The sequence below is a fragment of the Nicotiana tabacum genome, chromosome 8 (genome assembly GCF_000715075.1).
Source record: "Nicotiana tabacum cultivar K326 chromosome 8, ASM71507v2, whole genome shotgun sequence".
In the NCBI taxonomy this organism is placed as follows: domain Eukaryota; kingdom Viridiplantae; phylum Streptophyta; class Magnoliopsida; order Solanales; family Solanaceae; genus Nicotiana; species Nicotiana tabacum.
The window spans coordinates 29,171,201-29,178,388 of NC_134087.1; positions in this window are offsets into that span (position 1 = coordinate 29,171,201).

Genomic DNA, 7,188 nt, shown 5'->3' on the forward strand with positions numbered 1-7,188 from the left:
CTGATCTAGCACTACAGGCTGTACAAGAATAAGTACAGACTATCGTAGATAAGTACAGACGTCTCCGTACCGATCCGCGAGACTCTAATAAACTGGCTTGTGACTCATGACTACTATGAACCTAGAGCTCTAATACCAACTTGTCACGACCCTAGTTCTCCCTCTATGAACTATCGTGACGGCACCTAGTTTTTACGACTAGGTAAGCCTAACAAATGCAGGAAAAGAATAATTTGCGGAAAGAAAATAATTTAAAACCGAAATAACCACTGAAATAGAATTTAAGATGACGTCTGGCATATAACTGTACAAGAATTTGAACCTAATACTTCCCAAAATCCGGAACCTCATGAATCACAAGCTAAGAGATACATTAGAAGCTCTAACTCCAGAAATGTCTAACAAAAGGAAAATACAAAAGGGCTATACTATTACAGAAGATAGAATGGGACTCCTCGGTCTACGAACACGGCAGATATACCTCGTAGTCTCTACAGAAGTGCCTCACCTCAAGGATGATAAGACTGACTGGAAGTACCTGGATCTGCACATGAAAAACATGCGCAGAAAGGACATGAGTACACCATAACAATACTTAGTAAGTGACAAGCCTAACCTCGGTCGGGTAGTGATAAGGAAAGTCAGGGCCCTACTGAGATTAAATTAAATACAAGGTATAATATTGTAGAATAAGACAGTATAATTAAGTGCAACAGTAAGACATAACATAGAATAGAAAGAACAACAACAACTAGAACAGAGAAAAAATAATCACGGAAAAGAAATACAGCTCAACACAGAGATAACAACCAGGGTACCTTCCAGGATACCGTCCTGTAGTCCCAAATACAACTATCTAGTGGATCTCCCGGGATACCGTCCTGTAATCCATCATATATATATCCGAAGGATCTCTCGGGATCCCATCCCGTAGTCCAACTAACAGTGCGCGAGGATCTACCGGAATCCCGATTCGTAGTCCCAAATATAAATACCTAGTACCGAAGGAATCTACCGTATGCAGTCCCGTAGTTTCATATAACTATGCAGGGGGATCTACCGCAATCCCACATCCGTAGTCCCAAATAAAAAGACAGGGGGGGGGGGGATCTACCAGAATCCTACTTCCATAGTCCCAAATATGAATACACAGCAGGAACATGAAGAATATTCAGCAAATGTAAATTTCATATCAAGGCAAACATGAAATTCTAGCCTAGCATGCTGCACAGAATTCAGGTAAAGTAGTTTGAGCAAATAAAGTAATTAAGTCACTTAGACATGCTTCCCTAAGCTAACGATAGGCTTAAATTGCAAGTAGTAATAACAAGAGAAGAAACTCAATCTTAATTACTTAGTGAAACCGAATTTTCGACAATTATCACAAGTACGCACTCGTCACCTTATGTACAAGGAGTTTCAAATATCAACAATACCAAAACCTAAGGGGAAGTCCCCCACACAAGGTTAGACAAGCCACTTACCTCAAACCGGCTCAAAATCAACCCGAAATCACGTTCTTGCCACGAGTACTCGACTTCAAATGGCCCAAATTTATTCAATTCCATTGCATAATGTAAATAACACTTCAAATGACTGATTCTATAAATAAATTCTAAGTTAACACACGAAATTAGGTAAAAATGACCAAAACACCCTCCAGGCCCACATCTCGAAATTGGGTAAAATTTACATTTTCAGAATTATCATACTTTCACGAGTCTAACCATACCAAAATTATCCAATTCCAATGTCAATTCCCCAATCAAAACTCAAAATTTAGGTCTAAGAACTTTTCCCCAATTTTTCATACAAATTTCGAAATTAAATGATGAATTCATGTTTAGATTAATGGGTTATAAGCAAAAAGGAGTTAAGAATCGTTACCAGTAAACTCCCAACGAAAATATCTCCAAAATTCGTCTCCTACCAAGCTCCCAATTCAATTTTGTGATATGAACTCAAAACCCTCGATTTTGAACTTTATGTTCTGCCCAGGTATTTCCTTTATCGCGATTGCGGAATTAGCCTCGCGATCGCGAAGCACAAAAATGGACTGCTCCTCAACTTACCTTACACAATCGTGACACGCTCCATGCGATCGTGAAGCCATACCACTCAGACTCACGCGATCGCGAAGCTATACCACACAGACTCACGCGATCGCAACCTGACTCACGCGATCGCGTAGAATAACTCTGCCCCTTCCCTCAAATAGCCTACGCGATTGCAGCCCCTTATACGCGATCGCGAAGAACAAAATGTTTGCAACAGACCTGAAGCAAAATCTGAAACATTTCCCAACATGAAATTATCCGTTTAACCACCTGAAACACACCCGAGGCCTCCAGGACCTCAACCAAACATTCCAACCAATCCTAAAACATCATTCAAACTTGTTCCAACCTTCGGAACGCTCAAAACAACATCAAAACACCAATTTAGCATCAGATCCAAGCCTAAGAACTCCAAAAACTCTCAAATTATGCTTTTCATAAAAAAGTCTATCAAACCTCATCTGAATAACCTGAAATATTGCACACATGTCAAGTTCAACACTACAGAGCTTCTCCAACTTCCAGAATTCCATTTCGACCCCGATATCAAAATCTCACTACCGAACCGAAAACTTCAAAAATTCAACTTTCGGCATTTCACGCCTAAATTAGCTACGGACCTCCAAAACGCAATCCGAACACACTCCTAAGCCCGAAATCACCCAACGGAGCTAACGGAACCAACAAAATTCTATTCCGAGATCATTTTCACACTGCTCTGACTATGGTCAAATTTCTAACACTTAAATTCTCATTTAGGGACTAAGTGTCCCAAAACTCTCCGAAACTCAAAATCAAACATCCCGGCAAATCAAAATAGCAAAAATAAACATGAGGAAAGCAGTTAATAGGGGATCGGGGCATAAATTCTTAAAACAACCGGCCAGGTTGTTACAATATCTTTTTTTATTCATCTATACCTTATAACAAAAAGCCTACTTGTACACATATGTATGAAAATTTTGTTATCACATATAAAAAAAATCATCCATTGTGTTCATTGTTTGGCATCATGTTTAATGGATGACAATTTGTGAATTGGTGTATGTGAAGTCTCCTGAGAAATATTTGTTTCTATAAAAGAAAAAAAAGAAAAAAACAACAAGAGAATATATATATATATATATATATATATATAGACACAAAAACATGTGGATATATAGACACACTTATTTAAGAACACATATAGCACGTGCATATGAATGTTTATGTATAAAAAGAAAGAAAAAAAAGGTTAGAGGGTTATATAAATTTAAAATCCTCATATCAACACCAATTCTTGAACAAAACCATCTGTGTTTGAAAATCAAGCCACCAAAAAGAAGGGAAAAAAAGAAGAAGTCACTTTATATATTTTTCTTGTATCCTACCAGCCCATAACCTAACATTATAAGCTAATAAAGTCCTAAAATATACTAAAGCCAGCATTGATCTACATTAGTGGCGATTGACAAGAAAGGCAAGCCTATGGTTTATTGTAAATAACTGATTTAGTGTTCTTGTTTCTTCTGAAACTCAAAGATGTCTAACAGTGATACTTGTAGAGTAAAAGTGAAGATATAAACAAAGCAAGTTCCATAAAGTTCATAAAGATTTGAAATTTCAGGTGGAATCATTAACTGTTGCAAAGTTGTGAATGTGTGTGTGTGTGTATATATATATATATATATATATATATGTATGTATGTATGTATATATATTCTTGAGAACGAGTAAAAGTTCAAGTGTGGGAGAATTTGATAAGTGCATTTTACTTGATTTTTAAACATATAATTTCTTTGTAAAAACACAAAAACTATCATATTTCTTTCATACTTTTGTCTAAATTATGTAGGAAAAGTTAAAGAAGGATTGGTCCGGGGACAAGAAGATTACAGAGGAAAAAGTAGAAAAACGGACAAGCTAAGGCAAAGTAAAATAAGGTGCTAAAGAAAGACATTGTATAAAGTGATCTACCATGACAAAGGACAACCGACTCACAATCGGCTACAACAAACTATAACCAATTCATAACTAATCTATAACAGAAGCTCATAACCAAGCATAACAAGGCCACAACTAGCCATGGCAAGTTCATATCCAGAAGTGTATTGAAAACTCTATCATGGCTCGCCTATAAAAAGAGGCATAAATCGTAAACCGAAAGGAGGAGGCGAAAAACAAAGCTTATATTAAAATCAAATTTTGAGTAGAAAGCTTTTCCTTTCTCTTTTTTCTTTAGTTTCTCTTCTTTTTCATCTTTTAGCCATTATATTGGCTTCATCTCTAGTTCTGAATAAATTGTAGTGTCAGAAATTACTCTAGTTCCTGTTTTTAATTAAATAGGGAAAAATATTCTTCTTGAATATTTCTTTCTATTTTCTTATTTAATGGGATATTTATGTTGTCGGTATTAGCTCCAATATGGAGTAACTTTTCTTATATTGGGAGAATGACATATCTTAATATTTCTATATAATAATAGATATTATTCTATAATTTCACATGCTTGAGCTAAATTCTATTTTATGTTTATTTTCTTTATTGATAGATTTTCATATTTATGTGATGATATCGATCTATATTATGTTATAATGAATTCTACATTTATTTATAATCAAGAGAGGCGAAATATTGTAGTAATCTATTATAACAAATAGCGTAACCGAAAGGGAGTTACTTAAAAGAGCATTTTTGAGTTCAAGCCTTTATTTTTGGTTCTTTAATATTATTATTTTGATGATTATTTTATATAACAAAAAGGAGTGCAAATAATTGTTCAACTTAAGTAACAATATATAAATATAATCATGAGAGGCATTTATACATTCGTGAGAAATAGAAATTAAAGAATAAATATATCTACTATATAATAAGAATATTAAGTGAAGTCAGGATCCCAACATCTTTTTATATTTGTGTAATACAAAATATTTCTTCATTGCTTTATTTACGCATTTTTAGTTAGTTAACTCACAACTCAACTCTTTCCGATTTTCTTAAATAGTAACTAAAACAAGAAACATTTGCATAATAGATTAACCATTCTCTGTGGGTTCAACAACTTTCTATACTATTATTTGACAGAGTACGAGTCAGAATTATATATGTACGCTAGACACTCATCAACTGTGGCACAGAAGATTGGGACATGCAAACTTTTCGTTGCTGAACAAGTTGGTCAAGAAGGACCCAGTTCATGGGCTCCCTAAATCAAGGTTCAAAGATCACAAGGTGTGTGATGCATATGTAAGAGAAAAGCAAGTCAGGTCCTCCTTCAATCCCAAAAAGGAAGTAAGGACCTCAAGGCCACTTGATCTACTTTATATTGATCTTTGTGGACCTATGATGGTGCCAAGTAGAGGAGGAAAGTACATTTTCGTCATAGTTGATGACTACTTCACATTCACATGGACTTTGTTCCTCAGAACCAAAGATGAAACTTTTCCAATTTTTGATGCCTTTGTGAAGAAGATTCAAGTGAAAATGAGTCATAATGTTGTGAGAATAAGATTTGACCATGACACAGAGTTTGATAATGCAAAATATGATGAATTTTGTGTTGAAAATGATATAAGTCATATTTTTCAACTCCTAGAATACCCTAGCAAAATGGTGTTGTTGAGAGGAAAAATAGAACTCTTGAAGACATGGCAAGGACTATGCTAATTGACAGTGGTCTTGCAAAAGGTTTTTGGGCGAAGGCAGTTAACACTACTTGCTATCTGGTGAACAGGTGCATGATCAGGCCCCTCTTGAACAAAACCCCGTATGAATTGCTGAACTGGAGGAAGCCCAAGCTAACACACTTAAGACTATTTGGCTGCAAATGCTTCGTTCTCAATAATGGTAAGGAAGCGCTGAGAAAATTTGATGCCAAGAGTCATGAAGGAATTTTGCTTGGATATTCTTCACAGAGCAAAGCATACAAGGTCTACGACAGAAGGACTCAATGTGTTGAAGAAAGCATACATATGATCTTTGATGAATCACACCACCTATGTATAAAAATTCACATGATAAGATTGATCAAGACAGGGAGCAGTCAAAGGTTCCTAGAGAACTCATTGATATGGCAAATGGAAAGGGTGGCATAATGAGTTAAGACAAGGAATCCAGCGAAGAAAGTGCAGTAGAATCTCCAGATGATACATAAAAACCTGGTTCTTCCATCACAATAACTAAAGCATAGTACAGAATTGTTGATGAGAACTCTTGGTACTGAGTTAAGAAGTGGAACTAACTCCTCCATTGATGCCAACAATTGATACTCTTCAGAGGAACCTAGGCCTTCTCACAATGAGATTCAGGTGTCCAACTAGAAGCACAAAAGTTCACATCTTCTCCAAAATGTGATCACTCATCTTGATTCAGGGATTCAAACCAGATCAAAGACAAGAAGCTCACTTGCCTTCTCAGCTTTCCTTTCTCAAATTGAGCCCAAAAATATCAAGAAGGCATTGAAAGATACTGACTGGATTACTGCTATGCAAGTGAAATCCATCAATTTGAAAGGAACCTTGTATGGCACCTGGTTTCTCGACCCTCAGACAGAAGTATTATAGGAACTAGGTGGGTGTTCAAAAACAAACTTGATGAGTTTGGAAATACAATAAGTAACAAGGCCGGGTTAGTAGTGAAAGGCTACAATTAAGAATAAGGGACCGACTATGATGAGAATTTTGCCCCAGTTGCTCGAATGGAAGCCATCAGAATCCTCATTGCCTTTGCATCTCATATGAAATTTAAATTGTTCCAAATGGATGTCAAAATTGCATTTCTAAATGAATATTTAAAGGAAGAAGTCTTCGTTAAACAACCTCCTGGTTTTGAGTGTCATGAGCATCTTGAACATGTATTCAAACTTGACAAGGCATATATGGGCTGAAACAGGCCCCCTCGTGCATGGTATGAAAGGTTGTCCAAGTTCCTTCTTGAAAATGGATTTACAAGAGGAAAAATCGACAATACCCTATTTCTTGAAAAAATAGAGGAGAAACCTGCTCATTGTGCTAGTTTATATTGACGACATCATCATTAGTGCAACAAATGACTCCTTGTGTGAAGAGTTTGCAAAGCTTATGGGAAGCGAGTTTGAAATGAGCATGATGGGGGAATTGAATATTTTAGCGTTGCAAGTTAAGCAAACCTA